An 18,588-nucleotide genomic window follows, 5' to 3' on the forward strand; every position below is an offset into this window, starting at 1 on the left:
GGAGGGTGGAGGACCCTGCTGGGGGGCCCAGCAGGCCCTCCAGCTGGGGAGCTCAGCAGGCCTCCTGGCCTCCTGGGTGGGAGAAACCCAGTTGCAGTTTCCTGATCTACCCAGCCCTCAACGGTCCCTCCAGACCTCCCCCAGCCACCCCCCAGGGGCGCTGGTCCAGTGTGGCTTCCCCTTCCCCGGCCCCCTGACTTGCCCCAGGTCCTACCTGGTTGCTGCGGGGTTCCCGCAGTCTGCTTGGGTCTCAGGTCCCCCGCTGGCCTCTGGCAACTGATCTATTTGTGGCGAGATGTGATCTCTGCGTCTTCCCAGGCTGTCATCTTGACTCCGCCCCCTTCATTAGAGAAAACTGATAAAAACGAAAACATGAGTTCATTTTTATATCCAAATTATTTTGCTTTCTACTCAGGTAAAAGAGAAATGAAAATCACCCTCCATATGGATCTGTTTGTACTATCCTCATCCTGCACTATCATTAAATAGTTAGGATATATATAATGCATAAACTGCCAACTTTGAACATCTTGTTGGAATATTTGAAGATTGTTTCAGAAAACAACTGGAATTTGTGTGACTTTATTTAATTGTTTAATTCCATTTCAGCTCAGTAGGGAAACCGTTTAGGAAAGTCAGCTTTCACCTAAATAAATTTACCCTTAAATTTATTTATTTTTCTATTTCTTGTACAAGCTAGATGTGGGGGCTTAAGCAAATTAAAAATAGTATTTTTTCCTTTCTTCTGTAAAAAGGAAGAGCATGTACACTATCCTGACAGTTATATGAAGAGAGAGAATAAAGTAATATTTTCCAGCTTAAAAAAAGTAGAAAGGCATATTAAAAGGCAATGATAAGTGAATTTACGTTAACTGTATTATCATGTTTATTCATCTCATAATTTTTAATATAATTGCAAATAAAATATTTTAGTTATTAAACTCGAGTAAAAGTGTTATAATATTTTTAATTGCTCTTAAAATAATAATGGTCAAAATATGTGTTTTGAAATCCAATGAACTTTAATAAAGAAATTTGGGGAGAAGTATTTCAGAACGTTCAAAAGATTTTTTTAAATAATCATATTCACTACTTTGGTAGTAGAGAGATTTCCTTGTAAAAGGATCTAGATGGGAGAGAGTAGAAGGTAATACTCAGTTATGACTCTCTTTTGAAGAGTTAGCAAGATTTGTCAAAACTATAAGATATGTTTAGTCAGATATACTAAAACATCTGACTCTCCATACCCACTATAACTTCACTGCACACACTTCTAGCTGTTCCTGTGGTGTTCTCATAAAAAAGCTTCTTTTTTTGAAGGAAAATATACAATGGGATTGTAGAGATTATATTATTCTTTAACAAATAAGTAATAATCAAGGGAGAAGGAATCAAGAAAGGGGCTTGATTTAGTAATTTTTCCTTAGGGAACCAGGGTAAATAACATAAAAATAAGTAGCAATAAGAAAAAAGTGTTTCAAAAGTTAGATGTTTCTCATTTGTCATTTATATATTTACTGTCTACATTAATGTAAGAGAAATTATAATTTTTTATTTTCCATAATGTTAAAGCTTTAGTGGATTCTGTGAGAGAACACACATATCAAGGTAGTAATTCAAGCTACAATGAAATGATATTTCTTTCATTTTTTAAATGTAGATGATAATCCCAAGGAATATGGAAAAGATACATAGGTGAGTGTCACTTTAGATACTGTCTTCAGATAATATGTGGACAGAACATATTAATAAATAATTTAGTCAAACTCTAGAAAATTTCTATTTAAAATCCATAGATGAAGGAAATGGAAACAAGGAGGGCAGAAAGGCACTGAGGGGCACTGCCCTTTCCTGGATAATTATTCAAAATCTCTATAGCCCAGAATCTAATGGAATAAAGGAAGTATAATAAAACTGGTTAATAAACTCTTGGCAAAACTTTTGAGTTTTTTCAATATAAATGTAAATGTACTAGTTTCTTTGAGCTAGCAAAATAAGTTGTTTGACAAATGCTGCACTACTCAGAAAAAATAAAAACAGGCCAAAAAATGCAAATCTTTGTGGAACTCTATCTCTAATAGGTTTTAATGTTTGGTTATAGGATTAGTTAACCTAGATGTTTAAAAAGATCTGAGTTAGTTTATGGTCTTGTGCCTTTTTTTTTTTTTTCCAGATACAGTACTTTAAAGTCTTCTAAAACATATGCATACATTTATGAATCCATTTGAAGATTCCTTGTTTATCTTCCCTTATTAAAAATATTTTTGTATTTTGCATGTACAAAAATGGAACACTAGGAAGGATGACAGATGGGTGAGATACAGCTTGCTAGGAAACTTTGGCCAGTATCTGTAGGCCCTTCCACAGACACATGGTAGTGAGAGGTGGAACACTGCGAGTAAAAAAGAGCCAGATCTTGCAACAGAAATGATCTCAAAGTGCCTTTTCTAGTAAACGGTATAAGTCCTTCCCTAGAGTCAAAATAATGATCTGTAACCATCATATTTTTTGCTAAATATATAACTGACATTTGTGACGAGCTAGCTTTTGTTACAGCTAGAAACATGCATCTTCAATGTTATTGTTCTATATTTATATGATTAGTGGTCAAACTGCAAGACTCAGAAGACAATTTAACAGTCCACTTTGTCACAAAAGCATTCAGGTGAAAGCACTTTTACTTTTTTTAAATGAAAATGACAAGCCTCTCGTCAACAGAATGACAGCAACAAAAGTGGAAGGCTTACTCAGATCTGATTTCACATGTGTGTATTATTTTGCAATACCCAAGTTAGCTGAACTGTGCATTGCAATATGGCTCTGAATGCAGTTCTTCTTCACCTTTTTGACTATGGGGCCATGCAGATGTCCAAACAAAATTACAAATATATTGACTTTCAACCACTAATATGTGAATAATGGCTGAATTGTATGAGTTTGCATTCTACATGTAAAATACACATTTTTTACCATTTCCTGCAGCATGGGGAATAATTTCAGAATATTTATAATTGTGATATATGTGTAGATGATGGCTACCTTAAGGAATCTGCCTGAACTGTTACACTATTCCTATTTTACTTTGATCTAATGAAAAATCAAATTAGTACAACCAGAATGTACCCCAGAATTATTCTATTTAGACAGTAAATAAATTTACATATCAAACCCTGAGCCTAGTGATTAATATGTTCAAGTTAGATTTATCACTTATTAATTGTTCTGAAATTGGAGATTAGTATTATAATTATTTTAAAAATTTAATATAAATGCATGTGGAAGAACTGATTACTGTCTCCAGAGATAGATGGTCTTAAGCATTCTTTAAGAAACTGTCACCTCCTGCTTGTTAGTATCACTAAGCTTCAGTTTCCTCATCAATAAAATAGAATTAATGAAATTACCTCTGATAATTTCTGTGGGAATTAAAGTAACCTGCATAAAATAGCATATTTCCTTGCACATAGAAGGAGCTCAATTAATTTATCTCATTAAATTTAGCTATGATCTGAGATTTAGACTCAAAAACTTTGTACTTGGTGAGTTCTGCATTTTTTTTCATAAAAAATTTTCTCAATTTGCCTTCATAAAATAGAGATCATCATAAGTCTTTTTTTCTTCCATGTTCATATAGTTGCCTATAGATTAATTCACTGAACAAATATTTATTTAGCATCTAATTTCCTGCACTGGCATTCTAACCCTTCTAGCTCTTTTCTGACTTTAATGTAAATGCTTTAGTGTTCTACCTACAGCGAGTGTAAGTGCTGGTCAAGCTGGTGTCTACATACCTGCATAGAAGATATGATATTTTTCACTGTAAATAAAATTTACATTTGTAAATATGTCTCTATTTTTGAAAGTCTGGTATATTCCCAAATTGTGCAAAGTTGAGGACCGACCTGGACTTAATTAAATCTATCAAAGTAAATAACCTGCCTAGATATTAGGCAGATTTTCCTGGTAATATTACTACCTCATATAATGTCTTTTCTTCACATTGAAGTGTAAATGATTTAAACATTCTTATTTAAAAATTAACAATTACTTAAGCTTGTACTAATGAGAAGGTAATAATGTTCCTAAAAGATCTGATCCAAAGAACAACGCACCTGGGACACCCCAGCCCATGCCCACTTCAGCTCCAGCCATGCTGCCAAGGTGGCCCCAGTGCAGCATGTCCTGAGGCCCCATGGCTCACACCAACTTGAACTCCAGCTATCCTGCCATGGAGTCCCCAACACAGCATGCCACAGGTCACCCTCACCCCAACCCATGCTTGCTCCACCTGTAGCTTTCCTGCCAGGTAGCTCTAGTGTGGCATGCCCCAGCATAACTCAGCCCACGTCCAATCCACCTCCAGCCATTCTGTCAAGGCAGCCCAGAATGGGAGTTTACACAAGCGATGCTCTACATGAGCCCATGTCTTCGAGCTCAGAAGAGGTAGCCATTTCACCTAATTCATAGAAACAAACACAGAAAGTCAAATAAAATAAGGATATAGGAGAATACATTCCAGAGAAAAAAAACAAAATATAACCTCAGGAAAAAAACCCCTAATGAAACATAGATGAGCAATTTATAATATAAAAAGTTCAGAATAATAGTCATAAAGATGTTCACCGAATTCAGGAGAAGAATGGAGGAAAACAGTGAGGACTTCAACAAAGTTAGAAAATATAAAAAAGAACCAATCAGAGTTGAATAATGTGATAATAGAAATGAAAAATATACTAGAAGGAAGCAATTGCAGGTTAAATGACACAGAAAAATGGAATAGCAATATGGAGACAAAATAGTGAAAATCAGCCAATCAGAACAAAAAGTTAAAAGAATTTTTCAAAAATGAGGATGGTTTAAGGGATCTCTAGGACAGCACCAACTCCACTAACAGTCACATGATAGAGATCAGAAGGAGAAGAAAGAGAAAGAAGCAGAAAATGTCTTTGAAGAAATAATGGCTAAACACTGCCTTAACTTGGGGAAACAAATATCCAGGTCCATAAAGCATAAAGTCACATACAGGATGAACCCAATGAGATCTACACCAAGAAATATAATTAAAATGACAAAAATTAAAGATAAAAAGAGAATTTTAAAGCAGCAACAGAAAAAAACAACTAGTCACATACAAGGGAAATCCCATGAGGCTATTAGGTATTTTTCAGCAGAAATTTTGCAGGACATAAGGGAGTGGCTTAATACATATTAAAGTGCTGAAAGGGAAAAAAAAATTTACAAACAAGAACGCTCTACACACCAAAGTTATTATTCACAATTGAAGGAGAGATAGAGTTTCCTAGACAAGTAAAAACTATAGGAGTTCATCACCACTAAACCAGCCTTAAAAGAAATGTTTAAGAGTCTTCTTTAAACATAAAAAGAGTCATTACTAGAATTATGTGAAAGGAAAACATCACAGGTAAAGGCAAATATATAGTCAAAGCAGTGGAGTAGCCACTTTAAAAGCTACTATGAAGGTTAAAAGACAAAAGTAGTAAAATCAATAATAACTGCAATCAGTTAAGAGATATACAAAATAAAAAGATGTAAAATATGACATCAAAAGCAGAAAACCTGAGGAGAGTGCATAAAAATATTGTGTTTTTAGAATGCATTCAAACCTAAACAACTATCACCTTAAAATAAAAATGTATATGAAAATCATGAAAAACAACCTACAATAGATAAACAAAAATAAAGTGAAAAGAACCCAAATGTAACACTAAAGAAAATCACCAAACCTACAAGGAAGAGACTAGGAGAAGAAAGAAACAGAGAAGGACTAGAAACATGAGCAGAAAACAATTAACAAAATAAGTATATACCTATCAATACCACTTTAAATGTAGATAGATTAAATGTACCAATCAAAAGATACAGGATACTTGAATGAATTGAAACAAAACAAGTCCCATTCATATATTGCCTAAAGGAGACCTGCTTCAAAAGAAAGGAGAGACACAGAATGAAAGTGAAGATATGGAAAAAGATATACTATACAAGAGGAAATGAAAAGAAAGCTAGAGTAGCTATGCTTATATCAGATGGAATAAGACTTTAAAACAAATACTGTTCTAAAAGACAAAGAAGAGTATTACATAATGATTTCGTCAATACAAGAAGAGGATATAACATTCCTAAGTATATATGAACCTAATATTATATATATGTAAATATGTAAACTACATATTTATAAATATATAAAGCAAATATTTGCAGATATAAAGAGAGAAATTGGCAACAATAGAATAACAGTGAGGTATTTTAATAACCCAGCTACATCCAGACAGAAATTTAATAAACATTGCCCTTGAATGATACATTGGACCAGATGAACATTTATTTATATATTCCATATAAATAAAACATTTCATCCAAAACCTGCAGAATATACTTTCTTTTCAAATGCACATGAAACACTCTCCGGGATAGATAGCATGTTAATCCACAAAATGAGGCTTAATAAATTTTTAAAGACAAATCATATCAAGCATTTTTTCTGACTGAAACAGTATGAAACTAAAAATCAATTATAAGAACAAACCTGGGGAAAACCCCACAAGCCTGGGGGGCTAAGGAACATGCTACTAACAACCAATGGGACAATGAAGAAATCAAATAGGATATCAAAAAATAACGAGACAAATGAAAATGGAAAGAGAACTTTCTAAAATCTATGGGATGCAGCAAAAGCAGTTATAAGAAGGAAGTGCACAGTAATACAAGACTATCTCAAGAAACAAGAAAAACCTCAAATAAACAATCTAACTGCATACCTAAAGGAACTAGAAAATGAAGAAAAAGAGCCCAAACTTAATACTAGTAGAGAAATAATCAATGTCAGTCTGTAAATAAATAAGAGACTGAAAAAAACAACAGAAAGATCAATTAAACTAACAGTTGGTTCTTTGAAAACACATACAAAATTAATAGACCTTCAGACAGACTCATCAAGAAAAAAATGAGGGAGGGCTCAAAATCAGAAATGAAAGAGATCAAGTTACATCTGATACCACAGAAATAATCATAAGCGACTACTATAAAAATTATATACCAAAAAATTGGGCAACATAGGAGAAATGGATAAATCCCTAGAAACAGAAAATCTTAGAAGACAGAACCAGAAAGAAACAGAAAATCTGGAGAGACTAATTACTAGTAATTAAATTGGATCACTAATCACAATAAGTGTCCACAAACTGAAGTCCAGAAACAGATAGCTATACAGGTGAACTCTAGCAAACATTTAAAGAAGAGTTAATACCTATCCTTCTCAAAATATTTCAAAAAACTGAAGAGAGAGGAAAGCTCCCAGACTCATTCTGAGGTCAGGATTGCCCTGGTACCAAAACTAGACAAAAACACTACAAAAAATTACAGGCCAATATCCTTTATGAACATTGGTGCCCAATTCCTCAACAAAATATTAGCAAAATAAATTCAACACTACATTAAAAGGATCATACACCATGATCAAGTGGGATTTACTCAAGAAATGCAAAGATGGTTCAATATCCACAAATTATTCAATGTGATACACTCTATTAACAAAACACAGGATAAAAATCATATGATCATCTCAAGAGATGCAGAAAAAGCATCTGACAAAATTTACATCCATTCTTAAAAAGAACTCTCAACAAAGTGGATATAGAGTGAATGTATCTTAACATGATAAGGGCTGTATATGACAAACGAACATCTAACACTATATTCAATGATGAAAAGCTAAAAAATTTTCCTTTAAGATCAGGAACCAGACAAGAATGCCCACTCTTGCTCCTTTTATTCAACATGGTTGACTAGGAATCAGATAAAAAAAGATATAAGGGAATATGGGGATATGTGTATAAAAACAGTTGATTGAACCTGGTGTACCCCCCAAAAAATAAAATAAAATAATAAAAAAAATAAATAAATAAAATCAAACCTAAAAAAAAAAAATAAAAAAATAAAATAGTTGCTTTTAAAAGCAAAAAAAAAAAAAAAAAGATATAAAAGGCATTCATTTTGAGAGAGAAGTAGAACTGTCACTATTTGCAGATAACATAGTTACAAAACCCTAAAGCCTCCACAAAAAAATTTTTAGAATAAATGAATTCAGTAAAGTCACAGGAATAAAAATTAATATACAGGAATCTGTTGATTTCTATACACTAATAATAATCTATCAGAAAGAGAAATTAATGAAATAATTCCATTTACAATTGCTTCAAAAAGAATAAAACACCTAATAATAAATTTGACCAGGGATGTGAAAGATCTATATTCTGAAAACTTTAAGACACTGATGCTAGAAATTAAAGTCAACATAAATAAATGGAAAGATACCATGCTCATGAATTGGAAGAATTAATGTTGTTAAAATGTCCATGCTGCTCAAATCAATCTACAGATTCAATGTAATCCCTATCAGAATATCCATGGTACCTTTTGCAGAACTGTAACAAATAATCCTAAATTTCTATAGAACAAAGACCCCAAGCAGCCAAAGCAGTCTTGAAAAAAAAGAAGAAAGTTAGGAATACCATGCTCCCTGATTTGAAACTATACTATAAAACAATAGTAATCAACATACACGTGGATCAATGGAACAAAAAAGTTCAGAAATAAACCCACATGGATATGGCTAATCAAATTGCAACATGGGGTGAGGCAAGAGTCTACAATGGGGAAAAGAGGTTCTTGGGGAAAACTGGACAGCTACATTGAAAAGAATGAAATTAGACCTTTTTCTTACACCATATATGAAAATAAACTCAAATGGATTAAGATTTAAGCTTAAGACCTGAAACCATAAAATTTCTAGAAGAAAACTTAGGCAGTAAGTTCTTTGACGTTAGTTTTAGCAATATTTTTTTGGATATGTTTCCTCAGGCAAGGACAACAAAAAGCAAAAATTAAAAAATGGGACTACACCAAACTAAAAAGCCTTGCACAGCAAAGCAAACCATTAATAGAACAAAAAGCAACTTACTGAATGGGAGAAGATATACGCAAATGATACATGCAATGAAAGGTTAATATCCAAGGTATATAAAGAACTCATATAACTCAATATAAAAAATGCAAACAATCCAATTAAGAAATGGACAGAGACTCTGAATAGACTTTTTTCCAAAGAAGACATCCAGATGGACAAAAAGCACATGAAAAGATGCTCAGCATCACTATTCATCAGGGAAATGCAAATCAAAACCTCAATGAGATACCATCTTACACCTTTCAGATTTGCTGTTATCAAAAAGACTAAATGATAAGTGTTGGTGAGGATGTGGAGAAAAGAAACTCTGAGGCACTGTTGTTAGGAATGTAAATTGGTACAGGCACTATGGAAAACAATATGGAAATTCCATGAAAAATTAAAAATAGCAACTCCATTTTTGGATATTTATGTGAAGTCAGTGAAAACACTAATTCAAAAAGATATATGCATTCCAATATTCCTTACAGTATTATTTACAATAGCCAAGATACAGAAGCAACCAAAGGGTCTGCTGATAAATGAATGTGTAAGAATGATGTGATACACACACACACACACACACAAAATGAAATACTACTCAGCCATAAAAAGGAATGAAATCTTGCTATTTGTGTCAACACTGGTGGACCTAGAGAGTATTATGCTAAGTAAAATAAGTTAGACAGCAAGAGATAAGTACCTTACAATTTCATTTATATGTAGAATCTAAAAAAACAAAACCAATAAACAAACATATTAAAACAGAATCAGATTCATAGACACAAACTGGTGGTTGAGAGGGTAGGGGGTGAGGGGACGAGTGAAACATGTGAAGAAGATTAAGATGTACAAACTACCAGTTATGAAATAAAGAAGTCACGGGGATGTAAAGCGATGGTGCAGGAAATATAGTCCATAATACTTTAATAACTTTGTATGGTGATAAATGGTAAGTAGACTTATCATGGTGATCAAGTTGTAGTTTACATACATGTCATTTTGAAATGTGTACAACTATAACTGATAAAATATAATAAACTATACTTCAACAAAAAAATAGTAAGGCAAATCCTTAAATTTGGCATTATTAAATTATGTATCATTAAAAGAAAAACATCTATATACATTTCAAAATTATATTTCATATTATAGGAAATAGTATAAGTATGTATCATATACATAATGCCAACTCACATGGTTCAGCCATTATTCACAATATACGGATTGAAAGTCAACAATTTATTTCCACTTTAGTGGAATGTTAGAAGGTGTCAAATAAGTGTGTTCTGTTCTATTATAAAAAATACTTCTTCCTAAGCATTCTCCTATTCTCATATATTTCTGCTTACATTATTTTGGCCAGAATTGGAACACTAGCTATCTTTATATAGAAGAAAAGATGGGGAGATAAATATATTTAATTAGGTACATTTATAAGTTTTTTTTTTTTTTAAGGAAAACAAATATCAAGTAAGGAACTATTAGTATCTATCATAGGGAAAAAAAGTGAAATTTGCACTTTTAGAAGATTATAAATGGCAGATTGCTGGGTAAAGAGAAAAGCTTTAGACAAGACAAAGGTGAATCAACAAACTTAATTAGTGATTTCTTAAGTAGCAATGGAAGTAAAAAGCGATACAGGCATACCTTGTGTTATTGGGCTTTGCAGATAATGTGCTTTGTAGATACTGCACTTTTTAAAAATTGAAGATTTTTGGCAACCCTGCATCAAGCAATGTTATCCGCACTATTTTTCCAACAGCATGTGTTAACTGTGGGTCTCTGTGTCACATTTTGGTAATTTTTGCAGTATTTCAAACTTTTTCATTTTTATATGTTATGGTGATCTATGATCAGTGATCTTTGATGTTACGATAATTGTTTTGGGGCACCACAGACTGCACCCAGATAAAATGGCAGACTTAATAAATGTTGTGTGTTCTGACGGCCACTGACTGGCCATTCCCCTGTCTTTTTTTTTTTTTTTTAATTTTTATTGGTGTATAGTTGATTTACGATGTTGCGTTAGTTTCTGCTCTACAGCAAAGTGCATCAGTTATACATATACATATATCCACTCTTTTTTAGATTTTTTTTCCCATATAGGCCATTATAGAGTATTGTGTAGAGTTCCCTGTGCTATTACAGTAGGTCCTTATTAGTTATCTGTTTTATATACAGAAGTGTGTACATGTCAATCGCACTCTCCCAATTTAACTTTCGCCCCTTATGCTCTCAGGTTTTCCTATTCCCTGAGATACAACGGTACTGAAATTAGGCCAGTTAATAACCCTACAATGGCCTCGAAGTATTGAAGTGAAAGCAAGAGTTGCACATCTCTCACTTTAAATGAAAAGTTAGAAATAATTAAGCTTAGTAGGGAAGGAACATTAAAATACAAGGTAGGCTGAAACCTGGGCCTCTTCCATCAAAAAGTTAGCCACATTATTGCAAAGGAAAAATTCTTGAAGGAAATTAAAAGAACTACTCCAGTGAACACACAAATAAGAAAGCAAAAGAGCCTTATTGCCGACATAGAGAAAGTTTTAGTGGTCTAGATAGAAGATCCAACCAGCCACGACATTACTCTAATTCAAAGCCTAATCCAAAGCAAGGCCCTAATGCTCTTCAATTTGTGAAGGCTGACAAGCGCGAGGAAGCTGCAAAAGAGAAGTTTGAAGGTGGCAGAAGTTGATTCATGCAGTTTAAAGAAAGAAGCCACCTCCATAATACAAAGGTGCAAGGTGAAGCAGCAAGTGCTGATGTGAAAGCTGCAGCAAGTTATCCAGAATATCTAGTAAGATAATTAATGAAAGCAGCTACATTAAACAACAGATTTTCAATGTAGACTAAACAGCCTTCTATCGGAAAAAGATGTCATCTAGGATTTTCTCAAGCAATGCAAAGCTGGTTCAAAATTTTTAAATCAATCAATGTAATTCAACACCATGAAAGAATAAAAGAGAATGTCACAATAAATATTATCTCAATCAATTCAGAAAAAGTGTGCTAATATTTAATATCCATTCAAAATAAAATTTCTTAACCTGGCAATAAAGTGGAGCTTTCTAATGAAATCAGAGATGAAGAAAAAGAAACCAAAATTATTGTATTAATTAATGTTGAAGTATATCATCTGAGGTCAGGACTGAAACAAACATACCCATTATCACCATTTCTAGTTTCCATTATTGTAGAAGGCAGGGCAAGTGCAATCATGCAAAAGAAGTGATTTTTTTTTAATGGTTGTTATACATAGATTAGATGGTCAAATACACAGAAAATTTAAAATAAATTATGAAGAACTGTTATAATCAGTAAATTGAGCCAAATTCCTGAATAAGAAATTAACATTCAAAAGTAATTGTATTTTACATGCCAGGAAGAAACACTTAGAAAATAAAATAATAAGGGATAACATGTATTCTAGGATCAAAAATTTTCAATGCCAAGGAACAAATCTCACAATGGTTATATAGGACTTCTACACAGAAAATTTAAATTACTGAGAAAATGTAAAGATAACCTAAATAAGTGGAGAGGTATCCTGTGGTTGAGATTACAAAAGAGTAATTGCAGACAAGGAAATCCAAGGATAGAGCTGTGGAGTGTGTCAGTGTTTAGAGGTCATGGTGAAGAGAAGGAGAGATAGAGAAAGGAGAAAGTAAGTGTAAATTTGGTGCTATGTAAGCCAACCAAAATAAATATTTAAAGGGCAAGAGCTTGATCACCTGCATCAAAGGAGGCAGACATGTTCAGTGCAATAGATGTTGTGCAATGACCACTGGTAGCCTTCAAAAGAGCAATTAAATGACAGTATTTTCAAGTAAGAATGAGAGAAAATCAAGATAGAGCATAAACTTAATATTTCTAATGTAGGGTTTTAGCACCTGAGGGTCAGGGGTCATCCTCTCTCTCTCCTACTCTTTCTTAGTCGCCCTATCACTGTCTCTGTTTTTATACTGTGGAAAAAGTTTTGATATAGAAACAAGAAAGTGATAATGTGGAAGAGAAAACTGGAATTGCTACAGCAATATCCTAGAGCAGGTGAAACATTTAACTTTTTTCATATCTACACTGAAATAGCAAATTCACTAACACTACTATATACCATGTATATTCATCCACTGATATCCCAGCAGCAATTATGCCAATGTATCACATGCATTAAGACATGAAATAGAGTTACAGAAAAGAGACATCTATTGGATTGGCTATACAGTTATCACCATAACTGTAAACTTTATGTTGGCAGGTCATTACCACTCATGTTGCATAACATTATGTTTCAGTATTTTCATTATTATTTTAAAAAGGTGTCTTAAATGTAAAATTTAAAATCAGTTTTATTAATTTTTTCAAATAAGAATGTGAATATATAGTCTCTAAAGGAATCAGTAAAGTTTAATCACATAAAGTCTTCTGAAACTTAAGCCATCCCCCAACTCACTTAAAAAAACATAATTATGTTAATGTATGAATGTGCAAAAATATTCTCCTGAGACTGTTTCCAGGGGTAGAATTTTAGAGTCTAAAAGCAATCTCATTTTCAAGTCTTTTGTGATGTACTAAGAAATTAATGTTCACAAAAGTTGCAACAATTTATATAGCTATACGCAAAGCAAAAGTACTGTTTATCAGCAGTCTACACAACCCCACCTGGTTTTACTGGATTTTCTGGTATATATACATTTTTCTTTATGGGTCTGAACTTTCTCACCTCTCTTTAATACTTTTATGTATTTTGGACTTGAATCTGGTAATTTTTAAAAATACCTACTCACCTTTCTATATCAACATACCTATTATATGGATTTCTTTGACCAGTTTTGTATATATTTTAGTACTTTCATCAATTAGTTTGGAGAAATCCTTGTATATAAAAAACAACATAGAAATTTATTGATCCTAGAGTAATGAAAATAAAAACAAAAGTAAACAAATGAGATCTAATTAAACTTAAAAGCTTTTGCACAGCAAAGGAAACCATAAACAAGATGAAAAGACAGCCTTCAGAATGGGAGAAAGTATTTGCAAATGAAGCAACTGACAAAGGATTAATCTCCAACATATACAAACAACTCATTCAGCTCAATATCAAAAAACCCCAAATGAACAACTCAATCAAAAAATGGTCAGAAGACCTAGATAGACATTTCTCCAAAGAAGACATAGACACAGGCAAGAGGTAGATGAAAAGATGTTCAACGTAACTAATTACTAAAGAAATGCAAATCAAAACTGCAATGAGGTATCACCTCACACCAGTCAAAATGGCCATCAGTCAAAATATCTACAAACAATAAATGCTGGAGAGGGTGTGGAGAAAAGGAAACCTCTTGCACTGTTGGTAGAAATGTAAATTGATACAGCCACTATGGAGAGCAGTAATGGAGGTTCCTTAAAAACTAAAAATAGAGTTACCATATGACCCAGCAATCCCACTACGAGGCATATACCCTGAGAAAACCATAATTCAAAAAGACACATGTACCCCAATGTTTACTGCAGCACTATTTACAATAGCCAGGACATGGAATCAATCTAAATGTCCACTGACAGATGAATAAAGAAGATGTGCTACATATATACAATGGAATATTACTCAGCCATACAAAGGAATGAAATCGGGTCATTTGTAGAGATATGGATGGATCCAGAGCCTGTCATGCAGAGTGAAGTAAGTCAGAAAGAAAAAAACATATATCGTATATTAACACATATATGCAGAATCTAGAAAAATGGTACAGATGAACCTATTTGAAAGGCAAGAATAGAAACAAAGACATAGAGAACAGACATCTGGACAGAAGGGGCAAGAGTGGGATAAATTGGGAGATTAGGATTTACATATATACAATACCAAGTGTAAAATAGATAGCTGCTATATAGCACAGAAAGCTCAGCTTGGTGCTCTGTGATAATCTAGATGGGTGGGATGGAAGGGGGTAGGAGGGAGGTCTAAAAGCAAGGGGATATACGTATACATGTAGCTGATTCACTTTGTTGTACATCAGAAACTAACACAACATTGTAAAGTAATTATACTCCAATAAAAAAAAAAGAAATTGAGAAAATACTGGATTCTTTTCTCTGACCAAGGCTTTAGGAGAAATTCAATAGGCCCATTGTTACAATACTGGATCTCCTTTTCAGTTTAGTAGCACTTCAATCTCTAAAAGCCATAACATCAATTCTGTCGTTTGAAATTAATCACAGGAATGGTCTACAAGACAGTAATGTTTGACTTGAAATGCTGCTCAGAGACCAAAATGTTCTTCCAACTTGTAATAGTTTGTGAGAGTTTGGGGATGCGAACTACAGTGTATTAACTCTGCTACACAGTGTAAACCATAGGGAACTGAAAGGTGCTTTTCCTCCTTATTCTTTTGAAGAAAAAAAAAAGAAGAAATATAGGCTTAAGTAGAAAGACAAAAAAACTGTATCATCTCTTTTTTTCCTTGACTTCTCAGAGATAACACGTTTCCTTTCATTGTTTTCTTAACATGATCATAGAAAAATTGTTTTGATCCTGGATTTTCAAAATGGGTGTTGCTTGAGTTATTTATGTATGTTGGACATTAATCCCTTATTGGTCTTATTATTTGCAAATATTTTCTCTCACTCAGTAGGTAGTCTTTTCATTTTGTCAATGGTTTTCTTTGCTGTGCAAAAGCTTTTAAGTTTAATTAGGTCCCATTTGTTTATTTTTGCTTTTATTTCCTTTATTTTAGGAGTGGGATCTAAAAACATATGGCTGCAATTCATGTCAAAGAGTATTCTGTTTTCCTCAAGAAGTTTTACAGTATCTAGTCTTACATTTAGGTTTTTAATCCATTTTGAGTTTATTTTTGTATATGGAGTTATTAGTTAATAGCTACACCACATTAACCAATTAAACAAAACAATATGATCATCTCAATAGATGCAGAAAAAGCTTTTGACAAAATTTAATATCCATTTGTGATAAAAACTCTCCAGAAAGCATGTGTAGAGGGAAAATGCCTCAATATAATAAAGTCCATATATGACAAACATACAGCTAAGATCATACTCCATGGTTAAAAGCTGAAAGCATTCCCTCTAAGGTCAGGAACAAGACAAGGATGTCCACTCATGCTACTTTTATTCAACGTAGTTTTGGAAACACCAGACACAGCATTCCAACAACAACAACAAAAAAAGAACCCAAATTTGAAAGGAGGAAGTAAAACTGTTACTGTTTGTAGATGACATGATACTAAATATATATAGAAAATCCTAAAAATGCCCCCAAAATCTACTAGAGCTCATCAATGAATTTGGTAAAGTTACAGAATACAAAATTAATAAACAGAAATCTGTTGCATTTCTATATACTAACAATGAAAGATAAGAAAGAGAAATTAAGGAAACAATCCCATTTACCATCATGTCAAAAAGAATAAAGTACCTAGGAATAGATCTACCTATGGAGGTAAAAGATCTGTACTTGGAAAAGTATAAGACATTTGTGAAAGAAATTGAAGATTACACAAAAAGATGCAAATATATAGCATGTTCTTGGATTGAAAGAATCCGTATAGTTAAAATGACCATACTACCCAAAGCTATCTACAGATTCGATGCAAAATCTATCAAAATACCAATGGCGTTTTTCACAGTACTAGAATAAATAATTTTAAAATTTGTATGGAGACACAAAAGACCCAAAATAGCCAAAATAATCTTGAGAAAGAACAGAGCTGGAGGAAGCATGTCCCCTGACTTCAGGTTATATTATAAAGCTATGGTAATCAAAACAGTATGCTATTGGCACAAAAACCAGACACATATATCAATGGAACTGAATTGAGAACCCAGAAATAAAGCCATGCCCTTAGAGTCAGTTAATCTATGACAAAGGAGTTAAGAATATATGATGGGTAAAAGACAGTCTCTTCAATAAGTGATGCTATTATAACTGGACTGCTACATGTAAAGAATGAAATTAGAATATGCTCTAACACTATGCATTTTTTTCTATCTATTTTAAATTATAAATTTAACTAAACTTATTTTGGTAATCTATTCACAAATATATGAATTTGATTCATTATGCTATATATCTCAAACTTCTACTGTGTCTTTTATCAACTTTAAATAAAACTAAATAAGAAAAGAACTTTCTGACATTTGCCCAAACATGTACTATTTCTAGCCATCTACATCTATAGATAGTTGTAAAAAATATTTTGTTTTATTATCACTTCTGCTAGTTTGGGTATATTATTTAATATCTCAGAGATTTAGCTCTTTGCCTTAAAATGTGAGATTATGAAATCTGCTTTAGTTAACTCACATGAATTGTAAAGTAACATGATAAATATGCAGAAGTTTTGGAATTCACAATCTTTAATTTCTTAAGGATTACAGTTTTCACAATTTTATTCTGCTTAGCTAGATTTGCATCAGGAAAATATAAAGTTCTTTTTTAAGCCAAAATCTTGAATTTGGCTAATTTTTTTGAAAATATCCTGACCATTAAGTTGATGATTTGATTAAGGGTTTGAAAATCAATACTTGAAATATCGATACAGTTGAGAAAATAATATTAGTAAAGTAGAAAACTCCTCAGGGCTTGCTAGGAAAATGCATCATAGTCTAACATGACATTATTGAATAGAGGGGTTAGCAGCCAACTAATTGGTAATTTCAGTCAACTACAATTCACCATATTTCACATGCTTAGGTTTTTTTCTTAATTAACTATAAATAATTCTACTCAACTACAAACAGTATAAATTTAAAATACCAATTATACTTCATCTTGTGTCAAGTCCTTAAGATCGGTGAAATCTTAGATTTCTAATATAGAAATTTAATCTAAATTTGCAGACCTGCACAGTCCAAGAAGTGCCCATAATTATTATTTTTTAAAGCTCTTTATTGGAATATAATTGCTTTACACTGTTGTGCCAATTTTTGAGGTACACCAAAGCGAATCAGCTTTATTTATACATATGTCCTCATATCCCCTTCCTCCCATAATTCCCTCCAACCCTCCATATCCTGGCCCTTTAAATTATCACCCATCATGGAGTTTATTTCCCTATGCTATGCAGCAGCTTCCCACTAGCTATCTATATTACATTTGATAGTGTACATACATCGATACTACTCTCTCAATTCACCCCCGCTGCCGGGGCCAGCCGGCAAAGTCGATCAGGTCCGGCGATGAGCTTGACGCGGCTAAGAAAATTAAAGAGACAGACACAGAATGGGGTCGAGAGGATCAGAAGCTCACAGGCAACTGATACTGAACTTTATTTAGTACAAGCTTATATATGATTTTTGTCAAGGAGGAGAAAGAAAAAAAGGATTCTTGCAAGACATATGTCTGTCACTCTTTCAGATAAAGCTCAACTCAACAATCTGAAACATCCTGTTATCTTGTATTTGCTTTGGGACAATTGTAAATCTTTATGATTGCATGCATCACTAACTATATGCTTAAACAGTAAATTCCTAAGGAACAAACATCAAGGAGACTGAGTACACAGCACGTTTCACAGAAGCAGATGCGTTCTTTAAGGCACGTAGCCAGTAGGTCAGGGGTGGCGGAACAGAGAGCTATGCTTGCCCAGGCAAGCCTAGGCAAG

This window comes from Hippopotamus amphibius, chromosome 13, assembly GCF_030028045.1.
Source record: "Hippopotamus amphibius kiboko isolate mHipAmp2 chromosome 13, mHipAmp2.hap2, whole genome shotgun sequence".
Lineage (NCBI taxonomy): Eukaryota > Metazoa > Chordata > Mammalia > Artiodactyla > Hippopotamidae > Hippopotamus > Hippopotamus amphibius.